A 17,762-nucleotide genomic window follows, 5' to 3' on the forward strand; every position below is an offset into this window, starting at 1 on the left:
GCCATTTCTGTATCTGGGCATGGCAAAGTTGTATGTCCCCAGAAGCTGTGGCTATTTCATTTATTTTGGACCATCACCTTTCCCTAAAAATAACATGTCTTTCAAACAATTCTTTACAAGACCACTTGGCAGCAGTGAGTATGTACCAGCCACTTTCACAGGGTTATTTGATCTTCACTGACCCATGGACTAACATTCTTGAAAAGCCTCCAGAAACTTTCTGCCAGTAAAAAAAACCTACTTCTCAATGGGACCTGAACCTTGTTCTCCTGATGCTCACTAAGCCTCCCTTCGAACATTAGCTACATGATCCATCTCTCTCTCCTATCCATGAAGGTTTCATTCCTGCTACCCATCACCTCAGCCAGGAGAGTGGGTGAACCTGGAGCGCTGATGGTGAATCCTCTTTACACCACAACCATGGCCTTTTGCACTACATGTGATAATTGCTATGGAGTTTCCCTTTTCATGGAGGATTTTTCCTATCCCCAAGAACATATAGACAAAGTACTGTCAGCCTTTTCTAGTGGTCTTATGAATTTCCCTACACTCCATTGGTCTTTATCTACTCTTGAGTGCTTTTAGAACTGTTTTCTCCATCCAGCAAATCTCAGCTGAAAGAATTCCAAGGATTTTTCCAATTTGCTTAAAAGTTTCAGAATTTACACTTGCAACAGCTTCATCTCTGAGAACTTCATGTGATTCTCTGATTGTGCTGATGGCTCTGAGCAAGTCCAGTTTAAATTTCACAGTAGAAGTGAACCGTGGCTCTCCACTGTTCTGGCAGGAAAATCTTTGGAGAACCCTCACCCAGAACTTTAAGAACGTAGCTGAGAACAATATTTCTAAGCTTTTCACCCTGCTACCTACGTAAGCCTTCTGCCACACTTGTATGTCTTTGTCCTTTTAATTTTAGTACCTAGAAAGAAGAAATTAATTTATTCCTAAGTAGTACATCAGCCAAAGGTAGGGGAAGTGGCATTCACATCTCTCTCGTACAGAAAACCTTTCAGAATATACCCTTTTCCTTCTCCCATCCCTTTATTATCTTCTGCTTTTCTGGTAATTATGTAGATTGTAAGCTCCTCTGGGCAGGGAATCCATCAATGTTTATTCTGTGAAGTGAAATGCATGTACAGCTTGTCCAAAAAGTAGTCTGTAATTTTCAGTGGAAGAGAGCAGGGTTTTTTCCCTAAATGAATTCATTTCAGTTAAAAAGAGAAAAAAATATTTGTGTCGTGCTCTTCCCCTTTTTTCAGTGGCAAAACCTGAAAACTTCAAGTTTCATGCTTTCATTTTAGTGGGAATTTTTAAGTGTTTTTTTTTTAATTTCTTGCATAAAACAACCATGTAAAATCAGATCTATGTACACATCTGTGGAGCTATGCTGTAATGATAATACAACCATGCCCTTAGGACTCTCCTGATAAATTCCTGAGATGATAATGCCTGGAAAGCTTCCACCTTCGGCATTGTGCTCTAGAGGGTCTCTGAGGGTATGGCTACACTGGCGAGTTGCAGTGCTGGTGGAGGCTTTCCAGCGCTGCAATTAGTAAGTGGCCACACCTGCAGGGCACTTCCAGCGCTGCAACTCCCTGGCTGCAGCGCTGGCCGTACACCTCACTCAGCATGGGGAATAAGGATTGCAGCGCTGGTGCTGCAGCGCTGCTCAGCAAGTGTGGCCACACACCAGCGCTGTTATTGGCCTCCAGGGTATAAGGATGTTTCCCAGAATGCTTTTAACTAAATTACTCTCTTTGTTTTGTTGTGAACCTCGGGAGCTCCATTGCTACCGGAGCTGCTCTACGGGAGCTTGCTTATCTAAACAAACACAGCTCCTGTTTGCTGTGATCAATCTGTGAACAATCTAATGGTCTGCAGGCTTTTGCAGTTAAAGAATAAGGGGTTGGGTTTTGTTGTCAACTCCTCCGGGCTCCGTGCACCGGGAGCTGCTTCAAACACAGCTTCTGTTTGCTGTCATCAATCTGTAACTACTGTCAACAATGAAATGAGAGAACCCCCTGCCTGTCTCATTCACAGGGGTTGAGTGTTTGCTTTGCTTGAGAGAAACGGGGGGAGGGGGCAGAGGGGGGAAAGAGAGTATGTTGGATGCAGGCTGTTTGCAGTTAACAGTAAGGGGGTGGGAAAATTTTCTGATTTTCCACAGTGTCAGTTCCAAAAATCCACTCTCTTCTCCCCCCCGCCGGTCCCTGTCACATTGCCCCACACCCCCCTCTTTTGAAAAGCACGTTGTTGCCACTTGAATGCTGGGATAGCTGCCCATAATTCATCACTCCCAACAGCACTGCAAATGCTGCAAATGTGGCCACACTGCAGCGCTGGTAGCTGTGAGTGTGGCCACACACCAGTGCTGGCCCTGCACAGCTGGACGACCAGCGCTGCAACTACCAGCGCTGCAGATTTGTAAGTGTAGCCATACCCTGAGACAATAAGTCAAATTAACCTAGATCTTCCACTTCTGTTTGCTCTTAAGAGTAGAGGACCATGTTTTATTTCTGGTTTCCTCCTTGAGTTTTTCTAATGGGGAAATCACCCCACAAAACAGGACTTTTAAAAACCAGGTTAACTTTCCTCTTTGCTGTTCTTTTGGAAATGTTTTCTGAAATTGATTCAGGTTAGATTTCTGTTACCAGAATTATTTAGGAGATTTAGAAGTAGGGGAAATTGGAAGTATGTATCGGATATGTTAATACCGGGGAAACTTAATGCCCTCTGGATGACTTGTACCTTTCAGTTTACTGTGGTGATATGGTTATGTATGATGATAGGTCTTGGAAGGCGAAATGCTTAATTTTATTTACTTAAAATGAATGAGAAATATAATAGTCTACAGTACCGGTAATTTTACAACACCGAAATAGACTCATGATGTTCCTTTTACAGTAGAATTCAATTCTACTGTCATTTGCTACTCTGAACAAACACTATACTGCTTTCTTGTCTATATCTTAATTTAGAGCTGTGAGCTGTATTGATCTTACAGACAACATGATTTAGACTGAGTATCTACAACGCAGATCAGCTCAGGCAAGATAATGTTTTAGCAGAAAGTTATTCATCTTAGTTGCAGATATACATATCTCCCGATAAAGTCTCTATTAAAGTGGATTTACACATTGAATAAGATTGTTTGCCCTTTTCTTTTTCTTTTTTTTCTCCTGTCTCAGAGTTGGGGTAGATAAGTGAAACATGTCTGAAGCAGAATGGGAAAACTCATGTGTTCCAGGAAGTTCTGTTGGTCATTCAGAAGGTTGCACTCCTCTCTTTGAGTCAGTATGATAGCAATGCCCCTGGCTGGGATCAGAGGACAAAGTAATATTGGAGACTCTTTATTTTAGAAGAACAATTTTCATATAGGCGAAAAAGACTACTCTTTCCTCTCCTGTATCCGATTGGAATTCTGGGTTTTCAGGCTTTGAAATGGTACAGTATAAAGCATTTAGCCAGTCAGGTATGACATTGCACTTTACAACACCACCACCATGCTGTACAGGAAAAAACCCTATTTAATAACCTTTCAAAGTATTTAATATGTTCTTTTCTGTCTAGGTACTCCAAGGCCTATATGTGGAGTACAGCTAGGGCAGTATGAGTTATTCAAAGGCCTTTGCGTACCTGTACAACTAAGGCAATGTGAGTTCAGGTGTGGAGATTATTTTATATTGATATAGTACTAATAAAATGGTTTATTGTCTTAATTGTTTAAAATAACTTTTCTCTAGAGGTGGCATAAGTAAAACAGAATGGTTCCATGGTGACATTTTAAACTGACATGACTTTGACATGAACTGCCTGAATTGTAGCTTTGTCCCTTGTCAATAATGTAGTCGTATTTATGTGTAAAGTTTTTATACTACCGCACACAACATCTTATTATAATCTCCAAAGTTTTAAAAAATGTATCAGATCCATTAGCATGAAAATTGATGCTATTAAAACCTCAACATTTCCTGCTCCACAACGAAAATGATGCTGGGGTGCTGAATGAGCTTTCAGTAATGTTGAGTGTAAGTGTATAATTATTATTATAGATTTTCTGGCCTTGCTTCCCAGTTTACCACTTTTGTATATTGTTACCTTCTGGTTCTTTCAATGGGTAAATGTGCCATTTTTGATGGCTATCTGCAAAGTCCGCTTTGTATTTGACTCTTTATGCTTTCATGTATCTTGTGTTAATTACACTGCAATACCTTTCAGTTTCAGTAGAAACAAAGTGATGAGTTTGTTTCCTGCCTGAAGGTGATTCTTTAATATCTGACCCCAGGGGGAAACAAATGGAAAATAAATAAATAAAAATAAAACCTTTGCATGGGGAGTAAATTATTTCCGCCATTTTTGCTTGAAGGACTGGTTTCAAACAAAGAAACAAGCAAAAAGGCTTTTAAAATCCAGCGCTTGGACAAGTTACTCAACTCTACAGGCACAAGTCATTTAATGTAACAGTGGTAGCAACTGGTTTGTCTTTTTTGTTTGTTTGTTTTTTTGCCAACAGCAATATCTTAAATACTGTTTTCAGCCACACTGGCCTCCATGTTGGAAGCTGTGTTGATTTAAACTTCAACATCTGGGGTTTTCTGTTGGCACCGACAGCCCGTCTGATAAAATTTAACTCCTTAGACTGGCTCCAAAAAGGAGTACACCTTCCTTTGCTAGATAGATTTAATCTTTTAACTCCACTGGGAGCTTAACAGTTTGACATATCTTCAGTCACAAATACAGGACACATTATTAGAATGGTGTATAGAGACCAATGATGGGCATCTTCAAAATACTTTGGATAGTTTGTTACTGTCAGTTTCTCTGTCCAGTACTTAGATTTCATTCTGTGATAGCTGCTCAGACTTGAAAGCAGAATATGGTCTTTACATTTTATTAAATGCATTCCCCTTTCCACCCTCAGCCACGCGTATTGCAATAGGCCCAGTATCTGAGTTTGCTACTTTTCTGAAAGATTTAAATTAGTTTGTAAATTCTTTATGGCATGGACCATGTTTTTCTATATTGTGTTTGTACAGTGCCTAGCACAATCTTGATCAATCCTTTTGGGCTCTAACACAATACAAATAGCAACTAATAGCTTTCTCTGTAACTCTGTGTTCTAACTTTCAAAGTTTTGTTCTCAAGTCAGAAGTAAACAGCCTAACTCTCTGGCATGAACACCTGGGGCAGCATTTTTGGTTCATTTAATGGAAAAGAGGCACTTAGGATCCTATCTATTTTATCCTCTCTTTACTTGCACAAAATCCTCCAGGCATCACATCATAGCACTGGTCTCTCTGCACACTGCACCAACACATAGCGATCTCAGTGTGGGTAATGAACTGGACCCATCACGGACTGAAATAGACAGTCTCTGGACTGTCAGCCTGGTCCACTCTTAGAGAATTTGAATAAGAATTTTGTATTAGGAATACACAACATTTCTTCATTCCCAAATAGATTAAATCAACTCGTTTTAGATTTAAGAGTTTTGAAATGATTATATAATCTCTCAACCAGTCTAGGGCTCATCACACAGTTCATTTCCTCTAGTGAGAATGTGAGTGTTTGGTCGTTTTATGAGTAAAGTATCATCTTGAAGTGAAAGCAGCAAAGAATCCTGTGGCACCTTATAGACTAACAGACGTTTTGGAGCATGAGCTTTCGTGGGTGAATACCCACTTCGTCGGATGCAAGTAGTGGAAATTTCCAGGGGCAGGTATATATTTCCACTACTTGCATCCAACGAAGTGGGTATTCACCCACGAAAGCTCATGCTCCAAAATGTCTGTTAGTCTATAAGGTGCCACAGGATTCTTTGCTGCTTTTACAGATGCAGACTAACACGGCTACCCCTCTGAATCTTGAAGTGAGAAATTCAGACTGGAAATAAGGTGTAAATTTTTGACTGTGAGGATAACAAATTACCAAAGATCATATTGGATCCCCCACCACTGACAATTTTTTAAACCAAGATTGGATGTTTCTCTAAAGTACATGCTCTGGAGATTATTTTGAGGACGTTCTATGCCCTTTTGTATATGAGGTCAGATGAAATGATCACAGTGGTTCTTTCTGGCCTTGGAATCTATGACTCTATCCAGTCATTTGATATGATTTGTTGGAAGGGAGCACGTCTTCTGAGCTAAAATTTACTTGTTTTCATGTGAATGAAGTTATACACGATGTATACTTTGCATCAGATGACATATGTTTTGGGTCCTGGCTTTTGGATTTTAGCCAGAGATGTGTCACATTTGCTAATGGACAAATTTGAGTTCTGAACTTGAATAAGGTTTCCAGTGAGCACTTGAGTAGTTATTTAGGTTCACGGTGTTGGTTTTGGTCTTTAAAAGAACGGGTTAGATCTGTGCTACTGTCACAGTCAACCGAGGAGGGATAGCTCAGTGGTTTGAGCATTGGCCTGCTAAACCCAGGGTTGTGAGTTCAATCCTTGGGGGGGCCATTTAGGGATCTGGGGCAAAAATCTGTCTGGGGATGTGTCTTGCTTTGAGCAGGGGGTTGGACTAGATGACCTCTCGAGGTCCCTTCCAACCTCATATTCTGTGATTCTATGATAATGCCTTATGACCACCACAACTACTGCAATCTGAAAGGAAATAAGAATGGGCATACTGGGTCAGACCAATGGTTCATGTAGTTCAGTATCCTGTCTCTGACAGTGACCAGTAACAAATGCTTCTGAGGGAATGAATAGGCAGAGTTGTTTCAAGTGATCTATCCTGTTATGTCCAATCCCAGCTTCTGGCTGTTGGAGGTTTAGGGACATACGGAGTATGAAGCTGCTTACCTGACCATCTTGGCTAAAGCCATTTAATGGATCTGTCCTCCATGAACTTATCTAATTCTTTTTGAACCCAGTTATACTTTTGGCTTTCACAACATCCCCTAACATGTTCCACGGGTTGACTCTGTTATGCAAAGAAGTGCTTCCTTTTGTTTTAAACCTGCTGCCTATTAATTTCTTTGGGTGACTCCTAGTTGTCTAATGTGAAAGGGTAAATAACACTTCCCTATCCATTTTATCCATACTATTCATGATTTTTAAGATCTCTATTGTCCCCCTTAGTCATCACTTTTCTAAGCTGAACACTCCTATTCTTTTTAATGTCTCATATGGAAATTGTTCCATAACCCCAATTATTTTTGCTACCCTTCTCGGAATCTTTACCAATCTTTTTTGAGATGGGGCAACCAGAACTGCTCACAGTAGTCAAGGTGTAGGCATACCATGGATTTATATAGTGGCATTATATTTTCTGTCTTATTATTTATCCCTTCCCTAATGGTGCCTAACATTCTGTTAGCTTTTTTTGGCTGCTGCTGCACATTGAACAGATGTTTCCAGAGAACTATCTACAATAAATCCAAGATCTTTCTTGAGTGATAAGAGCTAATTTAGATCACATCATTTTGTATGTATAGTTATGATTATATTTTCCAATATACATTACTTTGCATTTATCAACACTGAATTTCATCTGCCATTTTGTTGCCCCATCCCCCAGTTTAGTGAGATCCCTTTGTAACTCTTCATGGTCAACTTTGGACTTAACTATCTTGAGTAATTTTGAATAGTCTGCTGATTTTGCCACATCACTATTCCCCACCTCCTCTTCCAGATCATTTATGAATATGTTGAACGGCATAGGTCCTAGCACAGATCCTTGTGGGGACCCGACCTATTACCTCTCTCCATTGTGAAAACTGACCATTTATTCCTATCTTTTAACCAGTTAGTGATCCATGAGAGGACCTTCCTTCTTATCCAGTGACTGCTTACTTTGCTTAAGAGCCTTTAGTGAGGGACTTTGTCACAGGCTTTCTGAAAGTACAGCTATATTAACTGAATCACCCTTTCCCACATGTTAGTATATACCCTAAGAATTCTAATAGCTCAGTGAGGCATGATTACCCTTTACAAAAACTGTGCTGACTCTTCCCAAATATATTGTGTTTATCTGTGTGTCTGATAATTCTGTTCTTTACTATAGTTTCAACTAATTTGTAGGGTACTGGTGTTAGGCATACTGGCCTAAAAATCCATGGATTGTCTCTAGGCCTTTTTTAAAATATTGGTGTTACATTAGCTATCCTCTAGGCATCTGGTACAGAGGCTGATTTAAGTGATAGGTTACATACCACAGTTAGTATTTCTAAAATTTCATATATGAATTCCTTCAGAACTCTTGGTGTTCTGGTCCTGGTGACTTATTTCTGTTCAGTTTATTATAAAACCTCCTCTATTAACCCTGCACCTTGAACATTTCCTCAGATTTGTCCCCTAAAAAGAATGGCTTGGGTGTGGAGATCTCCCTCACATCCTCTTCAGTGAAGACCAGTGCAAAGACTTCATTTAGCTTCTCTGCAACAGCCTTGTTACTTTCTAGGGCATGGCTCAGGTTACTGGTAAATCATTCCTGATGTGGTCTCTGAACTGCACAATCACCTGCCCATCTGAAGATTAGGATGAGTTAATCTTGTTAGTTTTAAATCACAGCACAAGACCCTTCTCTTTGCACAGGACTTCCCCCTGTAATGCGATTAGAGACCGGCCAGTTAATTTCGCGTAAGGCAAGATTGGTTGCAATCAAGTTGGTGGTGAAGCTGGGGAGGGGAGTATGTAGAAGTGGAGAGTCTAGGTGCCATTTTAGGGTAGAATATGCAATGATTTGTTCATGGAATCTCTGTACAGCACCTGGTGATGGGCCTGTTAGGGATAATAGATTTAGAGATTGTTATAGTTTCTAAAATAGTACTTCAGAAGTTGGAATTAAATATGACAAAAGATCAGAATGGACTGTCTGAAGTTAGAAAATTGAAATAGAAAATAGCTTCAACTGTTTGAGTGTATCACTGTACTTAAAGGTTTGGATTTTACTTGACTATCAATTGTTCACCTCTTTCCTAATCTACAATCTTTGTGCATTTCTCAGTACCTCAGTCTGCAGTTATGAGAAAAAGGAAAAAATAATTCAGGCATATTGCTGTGTTTTGATAGACTGTACAACTGCCATATCTTGAAACCTACTTTTAGCTTCTGCAAGAACTCTGTCTGATATTTTGCCACAAATGAAAGAACTTTTGAAAAGCTAGTGATGAATGGAAATTCAGGTGTTTGTAACAAAATGCACAATGTGGTATGGTGGAGCTATCTGCAGTTGGATAAACCTTTTTAAAAAATATACAGGGACTTCATTTAATGTAAAGAGTGTATTTTTTAAGGGTTAAAAGGGGTTTTGATTTTTTTTTAAAGATGGGGATGATATATAAAGATAATTTCCTTTTTGTGATTACAAAGATCAAATGCAACATGTAAAGTGACAAAATTCTGGTAAAATCGTGTTTAGCTTGAAAAATTAACCCTGCCACACCCCCATTATCAGTTAGATGCCTCCAAACCTCTTAAAAAAATTAGAAGCCTCTGCACCTTCACTTTTTTTCAGCTCCCTCTCTTTGCCATCCTTCTGTTACTCTCTTCCCCCATTTTTCCCTATTGCTCTTCCAGTCCTCTGATATACCTCCTTCTTCAAGTACTGTTCTCCATCTTGATATGGAGCAACCATAGGCACACACATCTCAAAGAATTCCATTTACAAGGTAAGTAACCTCTCCATCTTTTTCTCTCTGCATTAGACCTCCCCCTCATGTTTCTGTTCCTCTGACCTCAGTCTCTTTCTTCATAATACTTCCTCCCATTTACTCCACTTTTGTCAGGCTTGGAACAACTCCTTTTTAACTGAGGACAGATATATGCTGATTGCTGTGGAGCCAGTAAGAGTTATTCCAGCATCAATAGGCGGAATTCTTGTAAAGCAGAATGTGGTGCGTATTCTTGTATGATGGATAAGCGTGTGTCCTTGAGAACATGCCCCACCTGTGTCTGACCAATCAAAGCTGAATCTTACATTGTCTTCCCAAGTATTGCATTTCTCCTTTCTGACCAACATCATTTGCCTGGGTTCAGTATGAGCCAGCAGTCTTTTGTTAAAGGGTTTGCTGACCTTTTTGTAATGGCAGTGGGTTCATCAGTTGAAAATGAGTAAGGCTAAGATTTTGTCCCAGATATTTTTCGTAAAAGTCACAGACAGGTCACAGGCAATAAAGAAAAATTCACAGAAGCCCATGATCTGTCCATGACTTTAACTAAAAATATCCATTACAAAATGGGGAGCTCAGCTGTGGGTTCTCCACAACCCCCCATAGCTAGGCAGCTGCGGGAGCCTGTGTCACGGTGCTGCCTGTGGGAGCCAGCTGAGGTCACTCAGGGTGAACTGCAAACAGAACGGGGCAAACAAACCCCCAAAGCTGATGGATATTTCAATAGTTAGATTTACCAATCCAGCACAAAACAACTTCTGTATTACCATGTAGGTTACTCAGAAGTTCAAACAACGCAGTTCCCTTAAAGTGCCCAGCCTCAGGCCTCCGTCCAGATACACACATCAGATATGATGATGATGATTACTGAAAATCTTATCTCATCATATAAAAGAAAAGGTTCTTCCAATCCCAAAGGATCAGCCACATACCCAGGTCCAATTATAACTTAGATCTTACCCAAAATACATGCTACAGCCAATTCTTATTAACTAAACTAAAATTTATTAAAAAAGAAGAGAGTGAGTGTTGGTTAAAAGATCAATATACATACAGACTTTAATTCAGTTCTTGAGGTTCAGATACATAGTAGAGGTGAGCTTGTAGTTGCCAAAAGTCCATTTAGAAATAATCCATAGGTTATAGTCCAAGGTCCATATTCAGGGTGACTCCAGTCAGTGACTGGGGATCTCAATCCTTATGGCTTAAGGTTTCCCCTTCTTGAAACCCAAAGCAGATGTGAGATGAAGTAGGATTGTGTCCCAGGGTTCTTATACATTTCCAGCAGCCTTTCGGCTTGAGGAAAACAATAGGCTTAACTTTTCTTCTTCCAAACACCCTGTCAATTAAGATAGGGTAATTTATCCATTAAACAGTTCAGATGCAGGTTACCACAACCTTCAAAGAGACACATAGACAATAATACTATTTCACTCAACTTTCTTCCTAAATGTTAGTATTCCTTTTTTGCTCTTTGAATTAAAGCCATAGCAATAGACAAGACTTATTTGCTTACTTCAGGAGACCTGAGCAAACATCTCCCCTTCTACCTCTAACAATGCAGACTTGCATTTCAAAGCTCTATTCATTTACATATTTTCCTAACAAGTCTCTAAAGTTCGGCCATGGGTCAAATTAGTCTGTGAGTTAATTAACTCTTTCTGGCTCTGTTATTCTTCAATGAGATATTAGATCAGACTCATAACGTCACAGACTGCTTGGAGCTGCCTGTGGTGGCTCAGAGCTCTGGGATCCTCCTTCTGCAGTGGTGGTCTGGGGCTCCTGGGGACCCCCACTGCTCCCAGCCACCATGGGCTGAAGTCACGGAGGTCACTGGTAGTCATGGATTCCATGACTTATGTGACCTCCGTGGAAAAAATCGTAGCCTTAAAAATACGACACATAGGTGCCTCCTTGTGTACGCTCTTTATCAAGAGTGACTGCAAACATTGCTTTTGAGCAATTTATATGTTACTGATATTAGATATAAATATTCTGATATGTCAGAGAAAACAGAAGCATCCACAGTAATGTATGGACAAGATAACTCAGTGTATTCTTGCACCTGGATAACTCGGACATGGTAGTTTTTAATCTTGAAATTTGCTGTTAACTTAATCTTCACTGAGAGCAAGTGTTATTGACATAGTTAATGAAAATTTGTGCCAAAGGTTTGAGTCTCAGTTCTGGAAAGCATTTAATTTTAAATCCATCCCTCTTCAGAACAGCACTTCAGTACATACTTAAAGACAAAAATTCATATTGAGAATGACTAAAATGTTTCTTTCCTGAATTGGGACCTGAGGAAAAGCTATAAATGGTAATTTCTCTTTAATACTTTTATTTTTCTTTGTCATATTATTGGCTGCCCATCAACTTAGAAACTGAGGAGCATTTTCAAAAATTAAAATACATATTATCATTTGTAAAATGGTAGTGAATGGATACTGTCTAAAGGTGGGATCTTCATAATCCTCTTTAGTCTTGATTTAGCTGAATAAATTTGACATCCACAAATTTTGTATTCTTACTATTCACACCATTATCTTGATCACTAATCTGTTTAGACCCCTGACCTTCCAATCCAGGCTGCAAATCTCTCCAGTCCAGGCAAACTGAACAACATTTTCATCTTATGTTAGTTATATATAAGGCTGTGTTTTAGTCACGGATATTTTTAGTAAAAGTCATGGACAGATCACGGGCAGTAAATAAAAATTCACAGCCCGTGACCTGTACATGACTTGTACTGTATACCCCTAACTAAAACTTGGGCTGGGGGTGGGGGTGCTTGGAGAGGGGCAGTCTGGGGGCGCCACAGGTGCTGAGGGGTAGCCCGGGACCCTTGCTGGTGTTGGGAGAGGGGGAGGGTGGGCAGTGGTGGGCAGCCCGGGACCCTGCTGGCACTGGTGGGAGGGAGGTGGCATGCGGAACGGGACCCGTGCTGGTGCTGGGGATGGGATTGAAGGGGTTGGCAGGCTCCTTAGCTGGCTCTGTGCAGCTCCCTGGAAGTGGCTGGCATGTCACTGCAGCCCCTAGGGGGAGGGAAGGCCAGAGGGGCTCCACATGCTGTCTCCACCACAAGCTCCAGCTCTGCAGCTCCCATTGGCCAGGAAACGCAGCCAATGGGAGCTGTGGGGACATTGTCTGCAAGCAGAGGCAGCACACAGAGCCCCCTGGCCCCTCCACCTAAGAGCTGTAGGGACATGCCAGCCACTTCCGAGGAGCCCCCTCCAGGTAAGCGCCACCCCACACCCCAACCCACTGACCCAGCCCTGAGCCCCCTCTCACACCTAAACTACTGCTGCTGCTGGCCCAGGGGCAGCCCGAGTGTTCAGGCAGCCCCTGATCCAGCTGCACTGGCTGCTGCAAAAGTCAGGAAGGTCATGGAAAATCACAAAATCTGTTACTTCTGCGACATCTGTGACCTCTGTGACAGACACGCAGTCTTAGTTATGTAGCACTGTGTGAACAATACTTTGTAGGTAGTTAAAATCACTGGATGTCACTGACTGCCAGAATTTAGCAAAATTCAAAGAGGAATTTGTTACCAAGAATAACCAGTTATAATAATTAATGCTAACAAATCTGAGAGATATGAAACATCTCCGGGTTTTAAACTAATCTCTAACTGTTAGGGATTAGGATGAGAGAGTCAGATTATTCCATATCTGTCTATCTGTGGGGTTTCTTGCACTTTCCTGTGATTCATCTGATGCTGGCTATTGTCAGAGATAGTTTAGCTAAATGTTATAATTAGTTAGATTCCCTGTCCTAGGAAACTACCCCCTCCTCCTCACCCCATTATCCAGTTTACGGGTATTAAACTATGTCCAGAACTTCAGGCTCCAGTATCTGTGCTTCTTGCCCCCTCTCCTTCTCTGTCAGCAGGGATCATCAGTGTTGCCTGTACTGCCTCAGGAAAGGTCATGTCACTGCAAGATGCTGTGTCTGCTGCTCTTTCCCTAGTCATACCAGGAACATCAGCCTGATTCAGCAAGGAGTGTGCTTTCTGACACGAGGTTCAATTTATGAGCAAGGGAATCTACTCCCACATATCCCCCATTGAGGTCTTGTCAGGAAGGCAGGGAACATTCTCATAAATACAAGAGTGAATCCTCTTCTAAGTTCACTTCAAAGAAGTTAGATACAACCCTGCCTAAGGCAAGCAAGTATTCCTGCTCAGCCCATGAGGATTTAGAACACCTAAGTCTCAGAGTCATGACAAAAAAGCCAACAAGTCCAGGACTCTGTCAGAACCAGACCACACTCTTGGTGGCAATGGTACCGCTGGTACCATCTAAGCCTAAACACTGGGAACCGATGGCACCAACAAAAGGCACAACCACTGGGAGCCTCAGCCACAAACTGTAAGTGCTCACTTTCTATCAATTTAGATGGACAGGACCAATGCACTCCAGGGAGAGCAGAGACTTGTGTTACACCTGGTGACATTTTTGCTCTCGCTTACCACAATTGCTGTTGCTATCAGGGCCTTCCCTCATGAGAGAAATCCTGACTCCACCAGGAGATGCAAATTATTGGAGGAGTCTGTCCCCCATTCCATCATCCAGCCATGGTTTCCCTCCAGCAGAACCGTTGGTGCCACCGTTAAACCCAGAATAGGCCGTTTCTTTCTTGAGAGGCTCTGAATCACGTGAGGAACTGATGTATTCTGAGAAATATCTTCTTAGACAAGGGACTCGGACCTGTCTAGAAGTAACCTCCCGTCTCAGTGTCTGTATCAGAACTGATGTTACCCCATGGTTCCAGTGGAGCTCCACAACCACCCTTTGACACATCTTACTTACCATACTGGGGACTGTGGTACCCATACGTCCCCCTTCAGCATCGATGTGATCCACTAGGAAGTCAGTCCACTGCTCCCTGCTGAGGACAACCAGAGTTTCCTTCTGACACCATAGAAGAGGAAGATTATGAACTGGATCTGACAATTCTGCTGGTACCAATGAGACAGCCTTCATCTCCAGATGAAGCAGACACTTCAGTATTTTCCCCTGTATGCTGAAGTTGTCACCTTATAGAATTTGTGCATCAGCAATCGAATCACCTTGTCACAAGTTTACCTTCTAGGGAATCAAAATGTGTTGTTGTGCACCTTCAGCAGGCACTTTGCTATTGACCACAAGTGAGTGTTACATGACTCAGTGGTGAACAGTATTTTTGTTCTATGGGAAACCCCACAAGGGATTTGTTCGCCTCTCAAACAAACCTATACTGTTCCAGGGAGCCCAAAGACATCACTTTCAACGTGACACTCTTTCTTTCATGGTCAGACTATCAGAACTATGCCTTCCCTCCCTTGCCACTTCTATCTTGGATCTTATGGAAGATTCATCAGGACAGGGCTTGAGTCATCCTCATCAACCCAGTTGGCCCAGACAGTTTTGGTCCCCAAGTTTCCTACACACGTCATCCCAGTTGCTGATCAACAGGCAGTCCTTTTCCTTGACCAAGAGGAAGGGCAGAATCAAGCTCAGAATCACCCAAGTACTCCATCTCAGGGTGTGATTTTTGGATGAGTTGCAGCTCTAGAATATTCACACTCTGAAGCCATATGAAGTGCCCTTACTAAAAGAAGAATAAATTCTGCTAGGAAATCTACTTAGCCAAGTTGGAAGAGTTTCTCTATCTGTACATCACAAAAACTTGTGTCCCTGGAAGCAACAGATATTCTCCTTATTCTGGACTATCTTTCCCTCAAATCAGCTGGTCTTTCCATCAGCTCTATGTGGGTCCACGTGGCAGCAATCAATGCATATCACCTACATTCACATGGTTACTCCATTTTCATTTGCCCACTGACTACCAGATTATGGAAAGGTCTAATCAGAACTTTTTCGCCAGTAAGGAAATTCACTCCCCAGTGAGACTTAAAGCTTGTGCTTTCGGTGCTTACTAAGCCTGCCTTTGAACAACTAGCTACATGCTCCATGTCTCTCTTCTTTATGAAGGTTGAATTCTTTGTGGCCGTCAACTCAGTCAGGACGGCAAATGAGCTTTGAACATTGATGGCGGATCCACCTTACACCATATTCCATAAAGACAAAGTTTCATTCTGTTCACATCCTAAGTTCACCTGAACCAGTCAATCAATCCACTTATCTGTGTTTTTTCCCAAAACCACACTCATCTGAAGAGAAGAACAGACTATATTCCCTCAACATGCAATGAGCCTTAACCTTTTACCAACAAAGGAGAAAGGCAATCAGAAAATCATCCAGACTGTTTATCACTGTAGCAGAAGGAGTCCAAGGTCAAGGTGTATCCTCTGAGAAGATCTCTAAATGGATCTTGGGCTGCATCTTACCCTGCTGTCAGTGATTACATCTTCCTCCCCCTCATGTGGTGAGGGCTTATTCTACAAGAGTACAAGCTACATCAGTGGTATTGCTTGAAAGCAGCTACATGGAGTTCCATCAGATATTCGCTAGTACAGGATGCTGATGCATCCTTTGGGACAGTGGCCCTTCAAACAGCTCGCTGCCTGCATCCTCGCACCCTTCTCCTACTTAATTACTTCTTGTCAGTCACCCCCAGTGGAATACACGTAGGGACCAGCACTTGATGTAGAAGAGAAAAGTATTTTCTTCATGACAACTGGAGGTTCTTTGAGATGTGTAGTCCCTATCTGCATTCCAGTACCCATCCTCCTTCCCCTTTGCTTTGGATCATTCTGCTCTGTTCTTTATCTCCTTAGCTGGAGGCACAAGGAGAGCGAGGGTGCATGTGTGGGCCAGAGGATACTGCTCTCAAAGAATTCTCCAAATCCAGGTGCCTGGAGCACATGTGTATCCACAGTGGAATACAGACTGACGATTATTTGAGATGTATGGTCCCTGTTACTCTAGGGTAAATAACTTTATATTCCTCAATGAATTTAGTCTAAAATGCAAATATTTTTTTTGTATGGAATTGATAACCCATTTCACACAGCTGCTTGGATGATCCACACACATCTATCTTGCATCTGTCACTCATCTCTTTATTCCATCTAGACTGAAATTCCTGTTCACCACTCTACTCAATAACTGCAGTCACTCCTTAACATCTACTGTGTTATACAGAAGTTGTTTTTTACTGCAGGACTAGTTTCCTTCCTGGTTCCTCCCAGTTACAGTTATGCAGTATATATTTTAGCTATTCTGTATTCAGATTGTTAGATTTCATTATCTTGTTTCTGCACAGTTGTTGCAGCTAAGTTTGTTCAAAGTAACATATTTCATCTTACCTATTAAGTAAAAAGATTATTTTTAGAGAAACTTAATAAGCAAGATGAAATATGTTACTTTGAACAAACTTAGCTGCAACAGCTGTATAGAAACAGGATAATAAAGTCTAACAGCCTGAAAATATATATAATATGGAACAAAGCAAAACAGATTTTCTCTCTCTCTCTCTCTCTCTCTACCTCTTTCCACTATAGCTATTTTGGGAGTTGCTGCCACCTCATGTAACAAGGCATAGTACTCTTCAGGTTGTTAATCTTTCCCCATGCCACTTCAGTCCATAATATTGTGATATTGTTTGTAGTTACAGATAGCTTCTGCTTTTGACTGAGTATTTAGGCAACAGCCCAAATTCTGACTGCCTGCACTGAGGTCAGAGTTTAGTTCTCATCTCTCCAAGTTTCGTCAATAGGAATTTTCCCTATCTTAAAACTCTGCATCTAAATCAGTGGGGGGTTTTGAGCAAATTATTAAAAGATAAAATTACAAAATATAAGGTATCTGTAAATAAATACCTATAGTTGCATACTATGGAAAACATAATTAGGTAGGCACAAAGCTACTATTATGAATATTAGCTACATATCCAAAGAGAGTCTGGGTCAGGCTAAGTGACTTTCTCTCAGCCTGTTGTGTGAGTTTCTTGAATTTCAACATGGCTCAAGACAGTGGGTTTGCCAAAGGTTAGATGTCTGTGTTTCAGAAAACACCTCCTCTTTGTTTTCCCTAATAATCTACCATTTGGTAACCAAGGACGCAGACTATCAATTACAGACCTAACTTCTATTCAGAAATCTCCCTATAACCTAAACCTTGCTTCATCTATATAGCTGTTAGGTTATATTTACTTTAGAAACCTCCTTTCAAAATGACATAGGAGCTACTAATCTT

The 17,762-nt window shown here is 41.2% G+C and overlaps 1 protein-coding gene across 1 annotated transcript in view; it reads left to right on the plus strand.

Moving 5' to 3' along the window:
• The window catches only part of NBAS (NBAS subunit of NRZ tethering complex), a 363,078-nt gene that overhangs the window by 192,999 nt on the left and 152,317 nt on the right, over positions 1-17,762 (plus strand). The gene's annotated exons all lie outside the window — the stretch shown is intronic.

This window comes from Mauremys mutica, chromosome 3 (genome assembly GCF_020497125.1).
Source record: "Mauremys mutica isolate MM-2020 ecotype Southern chromosome 3, ASM2049712v1, whole genome shotgun sequence".
Taxonomy (NCBI): Eukaryota; Metazoa; Chordata; order Testudines; family Geoemydidae; genus Mauremys; species Mauremys mutica.